Source organism: Lithobates pipiens, unplaced genomic scaffold (assembly GCF_037356315.1).
Source record: "Lithobates pipiens isolate NorthernLeopardFrog02 unplaced genomic scaffold, aLitPip1_a1.2 Scaffold_16, whole genome shotgun sequence".
Lineage (NCBI taxonomy): Eukaryota > Metazoa > Chordata > Amphibia > Anura > Ranidae > Lithobates > Lithobates pipiens.
In genome coordinates, this window is record NW_027507748.1 from 172,405,401 (window position 1) to 172,424,503 (window position 19,103).

General features: G+C 37.8%; 1 protein-coding gene across 1 annotated transcript in view; it reads left to right on the top strand.

Annotated features, from left to right (window-relative positions):
• Nucleotides 1–19,103, top strand: part of IL1RAPL1 (interleukin 1 receptor accessory protein like 1) — a 1,840,350-nt gene that overhangs the window by 514,721 nt on the left and 1,306,526 nt on the right. The gene's annotated exons all lie outside the window — the stretch shown is intronic.

Sequence of the window (19,103 nt, forward strand, 5' to 3'; positions counted from 1 at the left end):
TACAGTCAATGTTGGATTGATGCTTTGTTTTCCTCCTATCAAGCTATTTTTTATGAGATACTCATCTCTATATAAACTGACTCCCACCATTAGGCTTTACTTGGACTTTTATTTAGCATTTTTAGTTTTGTTTATTTTATTTTATGACATGCTATATTAAATAAATGCACCACTCCCATTTCTCTTTTTTTGCACAAGTAATATATTTCTATCCAATTAACCATGTGCCTAGGTACCTTGGAGGGTTCAAAAAAATTCTGCATTGCAGAACTGCTTCTAAAAAATATGCAGGATAAAAAAAGGTCAAACACTTTTGGCTACAAGGAGCCTCATTATCAGGATCAAAGCAATCATGCCGAGCAGCACAGGCAGATCCCTGTCCTAAGTTTTCTTCATGCAGTTAAGAAGGACAACTTGGTTACCTCAGTCAATGAGCAGCAGTTTATGGATGAAGTTATCCTCCTGATCTCTCTCCCATCAGCAAGATCCCAGGCTTAAAATGTATGCACAGCCAAAACTTTGGGGAGATTTCCCTTCGTGTCCTGTTCCGGAGACATACCAGGAGATCCAATCTCTCCAAAGCATGGGAATATTCTCTCTTAGACAAACTTTCTGTACTGTGGCAACTCAAAAATGTTCCTGTAATAATGACAATGATCACTTGGACCTATAGTGAATGTGAAACTCCTGAGTAGGGAGATACAATAGCGAAGGAAACCAGATAGGATTTTTAACCAGTGTGTGTACAGTTTAGACCTAAAAAAGGTTTTGGCTTTACATACACTTTAAATTAAATTCTATTGTTTAGCTAATTTGAAGCCACTAATATAAGCAGAGTTGGATATTTATATTAGCTGTATCTAAAATTATATTTATTAATTGTTTCTAAATACATAGGTCAATGAAAAAAAGGGACCTTTATACATTTGCAGAATTGTGTTTGAGATACACTGCCTAAATTTTAAAACTATTTTAAGATGTTTCAGTGAATCAATTGTTATTGCATTTACATACACTATACTGTATATGCCTAGAGTTCTTCTTAAACAAAAAACATGTTAACTAAAGCAACAGGTCATACAAATCACTTGGAATGATAGTATACAAGCAGTGTCTTATTTGTTAAGGATAGCAAGTGAATGATAGTGAATGATAGTGTCGAGTTGTATTTTTTCATCAACAGATCCACCATGTATCAAAAGAATTAATATAGGGGAACTAATGGAATGCTGTCTACTCCTTGTGATTTATTTTTAAAGGGAATAGTATCAGCTTTTCAAACAGAAAGTGCTTTGACTTTGCTGTCCTTGACACTATGTTTCACTTGAAAAGTACTATTTGTATCATATGTCACCTCCGGGTACATGTGTATAGTGTCAACGCAGGAGTTAATTTAAAAGTTTCTGCAAGAAATATTGAGGCATATGACAATATATGAGTCCAGAATTGCCTTTCTGCTTGTTGCGTAATATATCACTTTATACCTTTACGGATATTGAACCTTTCACTGAGGAAAAAAAAATAGCCATGTTTGTCATCTGCTTCCTGTCACCTCAAACTTTTTTCAAATACACTTTATATATTTTTATATACTTTTATTGGGAGGACATGGACTGGCTTAGAAATCTGTAAGCTTGTAAAATAAATAAATATATATATATATATATATATATATATATATATATATATATATATATACATATATACTAGTGGCTATTTATTATTGTTCAAATAGCCATTTGGAAATATCTGGGGATTTTTACTTATTGACTTTCCTTCAACATTTTCAGTTACTAAAGATGATGCATCACCTTGACTTTTACAATAGTGATGTATTAAAATAATATATAATGTAGAAGTGTGTAATGAAAGTATATAATGATTTTTAGATGTTGATGTATGCTGGGTTGAGTGTGTCCTTTGCGTGCTGGTAATTGTTGTGCCCACATGTTCTATTGGAATTATTTTAGGTGCTATGATAGAAAATATGGTGGTTCCCAGGAAAAGGACATTGACTTAAAGTGTCTAAACCCAAAACCAAAAATATTATTTATTGTAGCTCACCAGTCTTTAGATGTGGTGCTTGCTTTTATTTTTTTAAGCATTTTTTTCCCTTTGTTTTCTGTGATTCTGCCAAAACCACACTTTCTCTCATGGTATAACAATGCTCACTCATCTTATCAAATCAGGCAACAGACACAGGATAGGCTATAGGACTCCACCTCTCTTCTCTGTAACATAGAGTGACATGGTTCATAATTTCTAAGAAAGAATTGAGAACAACTTAACTAATAACTTTCTGTACTCTATTTGTCTGGTGAATGTTATCAGCTCACAGGATTTCTGGCAGAATCAACAAGTATTTTTTGTACTGAAAAAAAATAAATGTGTTCATTGTTAAGCGTTATACTATACTTTTAGATATGAAATTGATTATTGTATCTGCTCAACACTATTTTTCACATAGTTACTGACTGGTTAATCTGATCAGACATCCTGTTAAAAATCTTTATTGTGGAGCTTTGAGAATCATCTGCCACTGGTGGTCAAGTTATATGGTTATAGGGCTCTTAACCTCCCTGGCAGTATGATTATTTTGGATTTTAGGTGCTGAAAGCGGTACCATTATTTTGCATGGAAATTTGGCATTTTATATTGTAGGCCTGCAATTCTTAGGAATAACTCATCCCGGGTATGATATTAGTTTGAAACACAAAATCATAAATTATAATATAATAAATAACTATAAATAATTATAACAAATAATAATAATAAAAAATATTCAATAATGTAATCAAATCAAAAACACTGAAATTTGCTCAGTTGCAGAATTGTCGCTGTCATTAGATTTAGTGTTTGATGGCAAATTTTCCCAGAAAACGCTATCGCTCAATTCTGCAAGTGATTATAATTTATTATCGCTGTTTTCAAGCTGGTTTATAACCACTTTTGATATAAAAGGACACTCTTTTGGTTGCTATGGACAATCTCCAAATTCCAGGCAGAAAAAACTGTATTTATAATATAAAACTACATGCAGGGCACTGGACAGACCACTAGGGACAAAGGGGGTGTGTCATTTTTTATACAGTACTGCAATCTGTAAGATTACAGTACTGTATTTGTATTGTGTGTTTTTACTTTTTTGAATTTGGCGCCGATCTCCGCTCCTGTGCGTCGCAACGTCGCAGGGAACGGAGCTCAGAGGCACTCGGGCACTGTGTGAATCGAGCGGAGGACAGCTCGAACACACAGCGGGGAGGACATTGCAGGATCCAGGGGACAAGGTAAGTAACTCTCCCTGTATCCTGCAATGTGATCCCGAGTCTGGCTCGATGTTACCGCTTATGGTACTGAAATTCCACCCCGAGCCAGACCAAATCCACTTTGCACTGCAAGTGCACTTGGAAGTAAAGTTGCTGTAGATTCGAGGGGGACATGCAAGGAAAATAAAAAACAGCATTTTAGCTTGCACATGATTGGATGATAAAATCAGCAGAGCTTCCCCTCATTTCAGCTCTACCCATTAGATTTAGGGCAACTGCACTTCCAACTGTACTTGCAGTGCAAAGAGGATTTGCCTTTCATAAATAACCCCCCATGTGCTGTGACCTGTGCTGGTCTGCACAGATCAATGGAGGCTCACAACTATGGAACATGGAAAACAATTGTTTTTTATGTGCCCTAATCACAACACAAGGTGCCCTTTGGTTATTTGCCTGTGTTAAAGTGAAATGAGGACAGGCAGCACTTTCTGCAACTAGCCAGACCTCCCCTCCTATCATGATACTGCAACTCTGCTGCAGTGCTTAGAAATTAATTAAATGTCACCTGTGACCTTTCTATAAAGTAAAAAAAAAAAAAAGATAAAAGGGTCAACAGTCAACAGTACCAATATAAGCACCACCCCTCCCAACCGAAATACAAAAACACCAGCCCACACCCTAAATCAGCTCAGTATAAGTGTGTGAACTGGTGTGAATGAGTGTCTGAAAAGCCTGAACATGTTTTGATTTAATTGTAGAAGGGGTTACAATTTTTTCTGTCTTTATCCTATTGGGGAGATTTACCTCCACTTCTTGTACCAGAGGCACAATAGAAATTAAGGGCAAATATCTCCAAAGCAATGGGATAGTTCATCTTAGAGAGTTACCATCACAACAGCTTTACCCATTTGAAGAATTTCCCTCATCTCCTATTTTGGAAACAACTAAAACAAATTGGATTTACCATCACTTTTTGTACCAGTGTCATTGACTATTAGGGCCAGTAGTGAGGGAAAATCTGCCCAGGGGTGACATAGAAAGCAATAAAAACATTACAGAGGTTCTTACCCTTTCATATTTTATCTAAACAAAACAAGTTTTACTAACAATGGCCAAAGGTAATTTGTAAACGTTGAAATGTTACTTTTTTTAAATACCAACAATGTCACACTTACCTGCTGCGTGCATTGGTTTTGCAACAAGTAGCCCCGATCCTCATAGCAAGTGTGGCTTGGCCCCATCCTCCACATTCTGCTCACTGGCTTTGAATGACAGCAGCAGGAGACAATATGTCTATGAGCCTATGAGCAGGGAGAGAACAGAGAGAGCAGCTGCTCTCATGCAAAGTGCTGGATCAAGATCAGGCTTAGGTCAATATAAGGGGAGATGGGGTGACTGTGCACAGCTATTTTTTTACCTTAATGCAGAGAATGCAGATAATATAGAGGAAATGTATTTCATTAAACCCTCAAGTATCTCTGGAGATCAACCACTGGCAAATCTTAAGCTTAAGCGTCAATGCCATTATTTTACTTAATAAATCCGAACTGAACCAGCATGCTGTTTCTTCTTGAGCACATTCACAATCCAAGTAAGTATATTTACTATATATAAGTTACGCATCACACATCGTGAAATATTCCTATATACTGGAGAACACTGGTGTTTATGCAACCCAAATACTGCTATATCATTGTCATTCAGCAGTTTGCCTTAGGTGATAGAGACATTTTAATGGGATAGGTTCCTCCAAAGTCATACTCTCCTTGAAATAGTAATTATATTGTTTGTAGAAAGGAAAGTGTCATTATTTACTACAAGAGAATGCCCAAAGATGTCTCAGTTGTGCAAAAAAAGGGTACGGGGGTAAAGTGTATCTGAACCAAAGAACAACAATGTAATATACTTGGAGCTTACCAGTTCTAATGCCGCATACACACAAGCAGAATGTCTGACAAAAAAGTCAGACGGAAGTTTTTCATTGTATATTCCGATCGTGTGTATGCCTCATCAGACTTTTTTTACTAAACTTCTGATGGACCTAGAAATAGAACATGTTTGAAATATTTCCAACGGAACCAATTCCTATCGGGAAAACCACTCATCTGTATGCTGTTCCGACAGACCAAAAATGACGCATGCTCTGAAGCAAGTACGAGAAGGAAGCTATTGGCTACTGGCTATTGAACTTCCTTTTTCTAGTCCTGTCATACGTGTTGTACGTCACAGCATTCTTAACGATCGGACTTTGGTGTGATCGTGTGCACGCAAGACAGTTTCAGCGGAACTCTGTCGGAACTCTATGGGAAAAACCTTCGGGAAAACCGGTCATGTGCACGCGGCATTAGACATTGTCTGCATTCGTTTTTATTATTTTTTTCTATGTTCACCTGGTGATTCTGTCCTTGGTTGACAAAGTTGACTCACTTTACTTTATTCTTCTTTAAGAAGAAGTGTTGCCACCCTGAAGCAGACTATAAAAAAACTACCTTTGTCCACTTCTCCATAACATAATCTGCTGGGGAGAAAGCCCAAAGAGAAACCTGGGAATGCTAATTGCTATGCTAATCGATAACACTTTGCAAAGGCAGAGAGCACATGAAGATATGAGTTTTAATAACATGTTTACAACCGTTGATATTTGAGATAAAACAAGAGGGGCCACCATACTCATAGTTGGATACATGTTGAGATAATAACATCTGCACTGTCAGTAGGCTTAAGAACCCAAATATGTTAGAAGAAGTATAAACACATATCATGGTGGTTGTGTAGCTTGTACACCAGTAGCTCGATGCGTTTCGCGGCTTTAAACCGCTCTTCAGGAGCAGATATGTAAGATATCTACAATAAGAAATATTTGGCTAGGTAAGTATACTAAGTCAGGGTAGGGGAGGATGAATAAAGCCCCCCAAAACCAATACCATTTGAGATAAAACAAGAGGGGCCACCATACTCATAGTTGGATACATATGTTGAGATAATAACATCTGCACTGTCAGTAGGCTTAAGAACCCAAATATGTTACAAGCTATACAACCACCATGATAAGTGTTTATATCTCAAATATCAATGGTTGTAAACATGTTATTATCAATTATTGCAGGTTACAAATTGGCACCATGTTATGGGTGCATTTCTGTGTACATGGAATTAATTGTATGTAAACTTGTTTTTATGCATCATTAAATCTTTATTTTCCAGCATTTTTCTAATTTTTGTCATCCTGAGCTTTTTTGCACCACAGCTGCTTCTTGCCGCGGTGACGCTTTTGTTCTCAAATGATAGGGATGGAGGCACATGACTCTACCCAGCCATGGCTTCACTCAAAGTCCCAATTTCCCCAATCCCCTCTTTTTTAACACCTTAAACAGTATTATTAAACACTGTTTTATTTGGATAGTAACTTATATTATATTATTAATTATTATTATTATTTTATTGCTGTTCATGAAACCCTGATATTTATACATATGCCCCCTAACAAAGTAAAACCAGGTGGTTACACTTATTACTGTTAAGAAATACAGTGATGTCCTAACTCCACCAAGAGCATGCTGACTGGACAGTGAAATACCTCATACATACTACTATTTTTTTTTTCATTCAACCCAGCTGGTTTAGCAAAAAAATCTGACAGCTCAGGCCGGAGCCGCTCTACTAACAATCGGATGTTAGTACAGCGATCACCCCTGCTGTGCTATTGTGTTCTGACCATTGGCTTAGAAGGCTGATGAGGAGCTAGTCGGCAGACCTTTTTTGATCATGATCCTTTAACCTTTTTGTTGGACCAGCTGTCATGTTTACTAGGCTAAATGGCGGCAGACTGATGAAGTCAACCCTCTGTTTTTTTTCTCTTCTGTCCTCCTTCCCATATGTTCCTTCTTAATACATTTTCATATAGAACACCTGATTGGCTCGAAGTCCTAAACTTTACCCTCCCAATTTTAGCACTGCGGCATAGAGGAATGAAATAGTCTGATATCAAGTCAAACTTAAGTACGTACTTAAGTTAGAGAGAAACAAAAAAAAAGTTGTACTAATGCATTCAGCACAGGGGCTATTTTTATTTACTTTCTGTGCTTATTTATGTCTACAAATGTGAAAACAATCCTAAAATCACTACCTTGCCAATCACAAACAACATATTTTTAAATTATTGCCTTAACATGGATTACCAATGAAGAAAAAAATCTAAATCCCCCAATTGATATGGGTCTTTCTATGTAGTAACAGCTTCCAAATAAAAGTTTCATTCATGCCCTTCTGTCATTTACAGTGTCTGGTGGACTGTATTCCAACAGCAAAAAAATATATATATTTTTTTACTCAGGGTTGTCCTGCAACACAATTTTCCAACATGCATTGGCCATTCAGGGTTCGGTTTTCAGTTTTTCAGAGAAAACCCAGAGCTCTTAGCATTTAAAGTTAGTTTTACTTGTTTTATCAACAACAACATATATCATAGTTTTAAGGCAAAGCTATGTTTTGATTTTGGATATGTTGAATGTTTTATGTAACGTATACTTTCAATGCAGGTACAGCCACATACACTATGTGGCAAAAGGTATGTGGACATATCTCCAAATGACTCAGTTCAGGTGTCCAGTGAAAGGAATTATTAATGTGACAGTATACAAAGACATTGTATTGACATTTGTGCATTTCCCGCCTAGTGGCAAAAGTTTGATGAAAGCCTTATTCTTTTCCAGCATTTACAAAGCCTGGTAAATTGTTTGATGAGTTTGGTGTGGAGGAACTTGAGTGGCACCTCAGCCCTACTGAACACCTTTGAGATGAATTCAAATGCCCACTACAAGCCAATGTCAGTAGCTGGCCTCAAAAATACACCACACTAAATAATCGTGTGAAAATCCTTTGCAAAAGAGTGAAGGCCATTATAGCTTCAAAGGGAGAAAAAAATCAAGTTTTATGAATGGTCTAACATCGCATATAGGTGTCATGGTTATGGGATGCACATTTTTGGCCATATAGTGTAGCACTGTCTGTGCTTTTCAAAAAAAAAAAAAGACCTCAAAGGGGTTGTAAAGGTAAATGTTTTTTCACCTTAATGCATTCTATGCATTAAGGTGAAAAAACATCTGACACTGCCTGCGCCCCCAGCCCCCCCCCCCCGTTTTACTTACCCGACCCCTCGAAAATCCCGCGCTCAGCCCCGCCGTCCTCTTCACCACTCAGCCTGGCCGCTGATTGGCTGGAGTGGATGGATGGAAAGCAGCGCAGCCATTGGCTCATGCTGCTGTCAATCGCATCCACTGACGCGGAGCACCGGGGGGCGGGCCCGTGTGATACAGCGAGCGGCTATAGCCGACTGCTGTATCACGGGAGCGCGTCCGCAGGTGCTTCTTACCATGCGAGGGAGCTTGCATGAACGTGAGAAGTACCTGCGGGAGGAAGCAGAGACAGCCGCCGAAGGACCCCAGAAGAGCAGGTTTGGGACCACTCTGTGCAAAGCAAGCTGCACAGTGGAGGTAAGTATAACATGTTTGTTATTTAAAAAAAACAAAAAACTTACTTTACAATCCCTTTAAGTAACACTAGAATAGTGGCTAAATAAAATATTGGTGCAAAAAAATATAAAATAATCTAGTAAAAAAATGTTATCTCTTATCATGATTTGGCATTGTCCTCTGACTTTGGTACCTTTCATGTGTCATCAAATGAAACCCCTATTCAGATTACATTAAGTTATGTAAAACTTTAGATAATTAGCAATAATTATTTTCTTGTGTTTTGCCTTGTTCTTTGGCAAATTTATTGTTACAGTCCATGTTTAATGATAAAACAAAGGTAACCTTGAAAAGATTTCTTTTTTTTTTTACTTTGGCAAGTCTAATTGTAATTTATGTCATTCGGTGCAGCAGTTCATTATGTAAATGTAACGTACACTAAAAACTGTCAAGGAAAAAAAATCTATAAACAATGAACAAGTGCCCTCCAGGAACTTTCCTCCACTGCCAGCTGTTGTGTCAGTCACTGTGCAACCTGGTGGGGCGAGACTCTGTCACAGAGGCTCAACCTTTCTAACAGTTTTCTATGCAAAATAGCTGAGCTCAAGCAGCCTGCTGAGCAATTGTTGGCATTTGCATTAAAGATTAGAAGTTATACCATTCTCATTGTTCTCTGTGTATCATAGGCTTACAAATTTGAATTGTAAACACTTGTTATTTCAGAAACAAAGATCTTAATATATTTCTGAGACTGCAGACTAAGGATCCTAAGCTGCACCAACCCTTTAGAATGTTGACATCCCCACAAACACACTGAGCAGGGGTACATTACTATGGTATGCATGGATTGTTGGACTGCTAGAAAAGTTTAGATTCCCCTGCATATGCCTAAACTTTGTACTCTCATTTCAATCTCTTACCTAGGCAAAAGTCTGGAGCCCAACGGATGTTCAGGAACCAATTATCACATTCATGCTCCAGTAGTAAACCAGGAGTAACCTGCCTGTCGGTTCACAAGGGAAGATGCACTTGCAGGCAGTTGGTGTCTGAGGCATGACGGTTCAGACATTTCAAATGGGATGGCTTCCCTGTGCGCATTTCAATCCTTATAAAAGTCAATCAAAGAGATTTAGGTGGTAAAGCTGCTATCTTACTTAGAGCCTCATTCCACCTTGATCCTTCCCTGCATTGGCAATCCAAACAATGCTGCTGTTTTCCTTCTGTTCCAATGAAGCGAACTAGGGTGTGTGCATATCAACATTTTACCTGAAAATCAAATATAAAGTAAATTTTATGAGGATACAATTTAGTTGTCCATGTGCAATTGGTGCGCCGGCATACACACATAAGCCTTACTTAAATATCTATCCTAAACTATAATTAAAGACAAAAGAGAGCTGTAACACAAATGCACAAGACAATATACATGTAAAAAATAATAATTCAGCTCAACATATCAGGCAACATATAAAGAAGTTCATGTCTAAGTGGCCTTGTGAGTTTGTTTTTTGTGGATTATTGTTGGATCCTATAGAATTTTGATAGTATTGTTAGAAGACCTGGGATTTTTCTTTTACAAGAACCACTTCAGCCCCGAAAGAATTTACCCCCTTCCTGACCAGAGCACTTTTTGCGATTCTGCACTGCGTCGCTTTAACTGACAATTGCGCAGTTGTGCGACAACTGCCTGTACATGCTCTTCTGCCACAGTATATCTGCGTGAGGAGGTCGGGCAGTGGTTAAAATGTATTTACATTAAATAATAATGGCTAATAGCAAAAGAAGTATGGTTTATTATTTGAAAATGTTTACACTGTATATAGATATGTATTTATATTTTTATCTATCTATCTATCTATCTATCTATCTATCTATCTATCTATCTATCTATATATATATATATATATATATATATATCTATCTATCTATCTATCTATCTATCTATCTATCTATCTATATATATATATATATATATATATATATATATATATATATATATATATATATATATATATATATATATATATACACTGTATATACATGTTGTCAATATAGAGATGAATGGTAGAATTTTGCATGGCTATGCATCTCATATACAGATTTTGCACTGCAAACTGTACAGATTGTAAATTATTGCAATATGACATTTAGGAGAATTGTTATTAGCATCATCTTTATGCCATTAGATCACTGAAGCATTGCTTTAAATTATGTTTCAAGGTATAGCATCCTTGACCAGGGAATTATTCCTGAGCAGCAAGATACACTTCCTTGTTCAATATCTCATGCAGCTCTCAAAAGACAAATAAATCCAGGGTTTGTATTGGAGACAGTGATGTTAGCTTCCTAGCTGCTGATTTCATATTGATTTTGGTATTGCCTCCCCAGCTGTGGTTGCATCTGTCATCTTTCAGCAATACAACCAAAAATTTTGAAAAACCCATGTTCAGTTCAGGTAAAATTTAAGTTTTCCCACATTTTTTATCCATTGTATAATATCTTGACCCTTACAATGTCAACATTATGTATTAATAAAACCATTTTATTTTTTTAAAATATTACCACTCTATCTCTGTTCCGATTTCAAAGTGCGCCTCTAAAGTTTATATGTACCACCCATTTCCACTGTTAGGTTGGTCTCTTTTCGGTTCCATTTTCCGATAAGGCCTATGGCACCTCTCTACCTCTGTGGGCCTTAGTAGACATTACTATACTTCACACAATGCTAGATTGATGCTCTGTCAGAGAGTTTTCATAAAATTAGGATGCTTCCCTCTTGAAACTGGCGGTGGGAATCACAGACACCAACACATACCATTGTTATTGGAGGTCCTTATCTAGTTCAAATTTGCTCCTTCTTCTGGACCTTCATCCAAAGCCTGTTGGTGAGGACATTTCCACCTGTAGTACATATCATACACAGGTGAGAAAATGGCTATATTTTACAGTGTAATGTGTGTGCATGTACTACTAGCATACCCCTCAACCATTCTGGATCCCACAGGACTAACATTATATGGTGTGCAAACATTTTAATTATGATTTCCTGCGTGACAGTGCATTCTGCCATTAAAATCTCTCGTCAAAGTCATTAGCATGGGACACAGGAGTATTGAATGTTCAAGCAAGTAAATTAACTGAACAATAGGGTAAAAACACTCTAAAAGATCTGTAAAAGATCAATGACTAGGAGTACCTTAAAGGATATGTAAAGGTGTGTGTTTTAGAAAAAACAAAAAACAAACATGTCTTACTGTGTGGCCTGATCCTCCTCTTTTGGGGTCTCTCAGCAGCACCCCTGGCTTCTCCTCTTTTTGAGTGTCTCATTGGAGAGCCACGCTCCCTCAAGGCACTCATTCAGGTGTGCTCCTGTGTCCTGCTGCTGCATCCATTGACACAGACAGAAGGATTTGGACCCTCCCCCCTGGCTCCCATGTCATTGGATTTGATTGACAACAGCAAGAGCCAATGGCTGCGCTGCTATCAATTTATCCAATCAGGGCACGAGACACCGGCTGGTGTGCTTGTCCCTGTCATTGGAAAGACCGAGTTCAGATAAGTAAAAGGGGGGGTGGGGGACTCTAGGGGGCTGCCGCATCTCAGGAGGTTTTTCACCTTAATGCATAGAATGAATTAAGATGAAAAACCTTGAGGGTTTACAACCCCTTTAATTAGACTTGTGCAGAACGTGAAATATTTGTTTCAATTAGGATAGATTAGATATGTTACTAATTTAATTTTGCTGGTTCATTTTGGAATTTGTTTTGTTTTGTTTCATTTAGTTTTCTAACAAATTCCAAATGTTTGGAATGATTAGAATTTGGATCGATCAAAAAATGATTGATTGATTTGAATTCTGTGTGAAGATTAAGTGGTTGTTAAGCAGCGTCTTAACATTACATCACATCAACTGTCAGCAGGCTTCCCCACTGACAGTAGAAATGTAAAAAAAGAATGGTGGTAATGCAAAATTCAGAAAAAAAATGGTGTGGCCCTTTGGGTCTGGTATGGATTTTAAGGGGAACCCCAACCCAATTTTTTTTAGAATGGCACGGTGCCCCCAAAATCCCTACAAGAGCCTTATCCAAGCATGCAGCAAAGTAGTAAGGAAAGAGGGGAGCACGCACTCCCTCCTGAACCATACCAGGCCACGTGTCCTCAACATGGGGGTGCTTTGAGGCAGAGGGGCTCTGCCTCACCCACACTAAAGCACATTGTCCTCAAATGAATGGGGACAAGGACCTCTTCTGCACAACCCTGGGCAGTGGTTGTGGGAGTTTGTGGGCGAGGAGCTTAACAGAATTATATATATATCATAATTTCTGGGGATCGGCGTATAACATGCACCCACGATTTCCCCCTGCTTTTAAGGGGAAAAAAGTGCGTGTTATACGCAGATAAATACGGTATATATATATATATATATATATATATATATATATATATATATATATATATATATATACTCTGGAGAATAAAATGGCGGTCATTGCAATATTTTATGTAACACGATATTTGCGCAGCAGTCTTTCAAATGCAACTTCACTGAATTTAAAAAAAAATAAAGAGTAAAGTTTGCACAGTGTTTTTGTATCTTGTAAAAGATGACGTTATGCAGAGTATATAGATACCTAACATGTTATGGTTTAAAATTGCACGTACTCATGGAATGGCGACAAAATACAGTACTTAAAAATCTCCATAGGCGACACTTTAAAAGCATTTTGACAGTTACCAGTATACAGTTACAGAGGAGGTCTTTTGCTAGAATTAGATCTCTTACTCTGGCGATCGTGGTGATGCCTCACATGTGTGACTTGAACACCATGACTTACATATACATTTTATTTGGTGCGCAAGCACGCGGGGATAGGGGTACTTTAAAATTATTTTATTTTCCTTAATTTTTTTTTACTAAAAAATCTGATCACTTTTATTGCTATCACAAGGAATGTAAACATCCCTCATGACAATAATAGGTGGTGACAGGTACTCTTTTTCGAGGGATCTGGGGCCCAAAAGACCCCAAATCCCTCCATTGCACCTCAAAACACCAAACACTGCATTTTGGAATACTTTCGATTTTTTAAAATCTGCACCATTGGCAGCCAAGTAACTATATCAGAGACCCAATTAAAGCTGATTCCAGCTCTGTCTGGGACTCTGGTCAGTCAGCAGACATGCCAGCTGGTCACTTACCCTGTTTCCCCCGAAAATAAGACCTATCGTGATTGTCGGTGATGGCTGCATTGTAAGCCCTACCCCCAAATAAGCCCTACCCTGTTTCCCCAAAAAATAAGCCCTACCTTGAAAATAAGATCTACAAGGACTTTAACTAGGGCTTATTTGGGGGGTAGGGCTTATATTGCAGCCATCACTGACAATCACGCTAGGTCTTAGGAAACAGGGTAAGTCAGGAGACCCAGGCAGAGCAGAAGCGGAAGTGGGGGATGTGCCACATCGGTTCTTATCACCAGAAAGCCGACTGCCAACTCTAAAATCAGTACCTGGGTGAAGCCTGCAGTTGCAAGCTTCACGCTGGTACAACCACTTCCTCAAAACGACATACAAGTATGTTGTTTCCCATGAAGTGGTTAAAATACATACTGTATGTAGATGGCTTCTGCAGAGGATAATAAGCATACCTTGCTGCAAGTTGGATCCTACACACAGTGCTGGATTTTGGAGTGTAGCGGGGATGAGATGTGGTTACAGCAGTGGAGGGCTCCAGTCACATCCCCCTACCCCTTCCTTCTCTTCACCTTCTCTAATTTTTTTCCAAATCAGATCCTTGCTCTAAAAGTAATTAGCATCCATTATTGTCTGAAAGCATAATGCGTATCTAAGCCCAACAAAAAATATGATTTATTAATAGGTTACCGGTCCTGAGATGTGTAGTAGATACTTCATTGTCCTGGGTTGGCAGCCTTCACTTATTTTACATCTAGTGAAAAGCAGTACTGTCACCCTAGGTTACTCACTGCAGTTTTTGACTGCAGGTTGATGTAATGATGCCTGCAGCCTAAGCTTGCATCCATAGACTAAATCTAAAAAGGATATCATCCCCACATCCCCCTATTGTTAGGGAATGTGGATCCCCCAACATAGGAAGATGAAACTGCCTGGAGAAGAAATTACAGAGGGGTGAGTAAAAAATTATAACTGATAAAGTAAAGTTGCTGATACAGTACATCAGTAATAATACATCTTTGCCTAGGGTTTTCTTATACCCAATGCTATTGCAGTTCTAATGCAACCACTGATTCAGAGTGATGTGAGTCTTCTCCCCCTTTCATTCTTGTAAAGTACAATAGGATCACATCCCTTGTTATTAGCTCTCTGGTTTTTCACACAGTGCATCCCTGTGGCCAGGACTTCCCATTTAATCTAACATTACATAAACAAGGTATGTTAATTAGACAATTCACAGAGAGCTCATTAAAAAAGGCACAATGTTCATACATTGCACACTTTTTATGCCAACACAGTTTAACATATGATTATTTTTATATGTATCCATTCCAGTGAATGCCACTAGTTTAGCAGCAAGACTGCTGGTATTCTAATCACTTTCCCTAATCTTATTTTGAAAAGGTGGCCTGTAATGACCAATGTAACAGTTCATTGACCTGTGCAGTCTAAAGCTCTTGACATAGTTCTAAAGCAAAGTAGGGCACTAATTGTCTTGTACTGCATTGAATGGAAAAGAGTGTGCAATAGAGGTGATTATTTTTATAATAAACTTTAATAAACCTCCCGCTGGTGTTTTTAAATTAGACTATAGCTAAGGGCATGATTTTAATTAAGAAAATGCTTCACAGCTAGTATGCTGTATCGTTCTCTTCCCAGGGTGGATAGGAAACAAAATATTTTGTTTGTCTTTGTCTAAGTAGCCAGAAAAAGAGACAATATCTTATCTGAATGGAAGGGAAAGCCTATTCAACAAAGTACAGCATGCAGGGGTGTTTATTTGTGCTTTTGTTTGACAATTAAACTGAGACTAAACTTCAGAACTTAGTAGGTTTTGTATTCTCACAATGGCTAGGAAGAAAATTCAAATACTGGTTGGAAAAATGGTCATGTCATGACAACACCCATGCAAGCATTCACTTTTTTTCTGCACACAATCAGCAGCTGGAATCTTACTGGTTGCATTGAACAGTTGCTTGTGCCCTTAGCACAATATGTCCTTGCTCCAAGGATGTTCTACTCTTACAGCAGAATGGTTGCCAATGGTTGGTATCCAAGGGTCCTCTCCCCCCTCTCCCTGCAGGAGCAGTGGGTAGTCTACAATAATCTGACAGATATCTGTGTCTCTTTTGTGTCTCAGTGATGGAGGTACAGAAAGTGAAAAAAAAGAACACCAGGACTTTAGTAGTATTAAACCCTCAGCATTTTTTAACACATTAAACAAACAATAAACATTTCACACTTATTTTTTTTACCCTTTATAACTTTCAGTCCTGGGGGCTCCTGCTCTTTCAGAGATGCTTTCATGAGTTTTATGTGTCTGGTCTTAAAAAAAGTTAACAGTGGACAGCACAGCCTGGAGTCAGCTTTTTTATTTTGTTTATTAAATGCCATCCTGGGCTAATGGGCTGTGTTTTTCTATTATTGAACACAGTGTAGGGGAAAACAACTCCATAGGACCCAACATGAAACAGGAAATCAAGGGTAACATCCATGGCACCAATTTAAACAGGAACATAGCTAAGGAGTAAACAATAAATAAGCTGAATATTTAGTAAGCAATTAAGTCAGTTGCTGGAATTCCTTTTTTTAAATGAGGGTGTAATATACCTTTAAGCCCTTGTACACACGGTCGGACATTTCGACAACCAAATCAGTTGGATTTTGTGTGACGGATTTTGTCCGAAATTGGTGTTGCATACACACAGTCGGACGAAGTTGTCGGAAAATCCAATTGTTCGTAACATGATGAAGTTTTTTTCGTTACGACGGGACTATGTTCAGGCTAGTAGCCAATAGCTTTGGTCTAGGAATTTGATCTGAGCATGCGTGGCACTTTGTCCAATCGGAATTCTCTACAAACGACAGACAAAGTCCTATCAGATCATGTTGTCAGAAAATTTTATAGCCCAGCACTAAAACTTTGTCCGTCGGATATTCTGACGGAAACAGTCCGATGGAGCCCACACATAGTCGGATTATTCGACAACACGGACCGATCGGACATTTTCCGTCGGAATGTTTGACCGTGTGTACAAGGGCTAAGACCTAAGAAAGACACAATTATATACTTTTAACACATAGCGAACATGTATTTGCAAAACTACCCCTGCAGGGGTACACCAGAAGATCACATGCACCACAGGAAATGTTCAGTGAGGATGCTCAGCTTTCATTCTAATTCAATAACTTCAGTACTTTCTGAAGTCAGTAATGGAGGCCCCTATATTTCTTACAGTGCAGGTTTCTTTTAAGTGAAAGATAAGTTTTAAGAAGCCAGCACGTAATAAATGTGAGTCTCCAGTGAAGGAATAAGTAATTATCCTTGAAAATGACCTCTCCTTTATTTCCATACCAATAACATTTGGCAGAGAATCAGTAGGTAAAACAAAAGCATTTACATTAGGCATTCTTTGTCACTATGGTTTTTGAACTTTGCCGAGCATTTCTATTCCCTTACTGCAATCTTTTACCCATGGCTCATAGACTAAATAGACATTTTAATTTTAAAATTAAAAATGAATGGTAATAGCATGGCTAGATTTTCATTTAATAAGCTAAATTGAATTTGTGACTGTTGTAACTTTAAACTTCCAAGCTTTGTGGTATCATTTTTAAGCCTAATTTTGTTTTAATTCTGTTTACTAGAATATAATATCTCTAATTGTATCATTTTTTTTTTTTTACAAAGGACAAGGTATAGTGTAACAGAGACCTTGATTGTACTTTTCTGTTTAGAATAAGAAAAATAATTAAGGGCTACTGAACTTAAAGCATAAAGAATATTTTATATAAAGCCTATTAAAAAATGTTTACAATTACGATAACTATTTAGAAATTGTACATGCTCTTTAGAACTTAAAGGAATAATAAATGCAAAGGGAAAAATTATAATATGTAAATTGGTATAGCTAACATTTACAGTTAGCTCTAGGGGTAGCTATCAAGCGGGGTGCAATTTGGTACCAAATTGGCAGTGTTACTTTCTACTAGTGAGAAACTATACATTGCACATAGTCCAACAGACTTTCTAGTTCTCTGGTAGGAATGTGAGGCAACTGATAAAAAAATCTTTATCCATAATATAAAATAAGAAAGAAAGACAATGTGCAGTGTCTACAAGCAGTGAGAAAATGTTATTTATCATGGTTTATAATAATGATCAATGTTCTATACATACAGTAGAGCACATTGACTGACCTGTAGTGCTTTTTGTAATACTTGTGTGGTTACAATATCTTGACTGTCCCTTCCCAGTGAGCCCTTCCTTGGCTCAGATTGAGTGGTATACTGAACAGCTGAGCTACTCTTTCTGCTCCTAATGATGCTTGTTCTTGTACCGTATGTGGGTTACAGATCAGAAAAGCAATCTTAAAATTTTAATTTTAATCTTCAGACGCTTTTTCCCCAGGCGTCTTAGCTTTTTCATCTCAGATTAAAACCCCTGTACAATCCATCCTGCATAAAAGACACTCCTTGTCGTCATCCTCCAGGAGATGCTTGCATGCTTGTACCCAAAGGCCACACACATCAACATCATTACTCCTGCACCCAGTCTGACAGGGATAACATGTTAACAAATGTGGGAAGCAGTTTGAAATGGGAAACAATTTTAGCTTGAAGTAACTTTACCGCCATTAAAGAAAAACAAAAAACAAGAAAAAGAATGCATATAAAGTAAAGAATACCTATATCTTTAGTATGCACCACACCTGGGGTGGATGCCTGATTCCTCACTGTACATTATAGTTCCTTCCATTAGTTTCTATATCATTACTGTGACCTGTAATGAGGTAGGGGCCAACAGATGAACATGCAGAATAGGATCAGACACACCCTTCAAGACCAGCATCAAGGATAGTGGAACAGAAAAGACTGCATCTTTTTTATATAACAGGCCTGCTTTTTATTTCTTTTTAAAGAAACATTCTTTTGAAGTTGTAGCAAACTCCAATCACTATTGTAGAATGCATTTTTCTGTGTAGATGAATGGCAGTGAAGCTAAGTGCATACACTGAGTTTACCCTGCTTGATGAAGCTCCTGCAGTCATTGGTAATGAAGTTGCTCAAAAGTATCAGTAATGTGCCTCATATAAATACTGTATATCTGTAGACTTGACAGTTTCTCAATCCAGCCATGAGTTGATCCTTTTTTTTTATAGAACACCCCTGATCC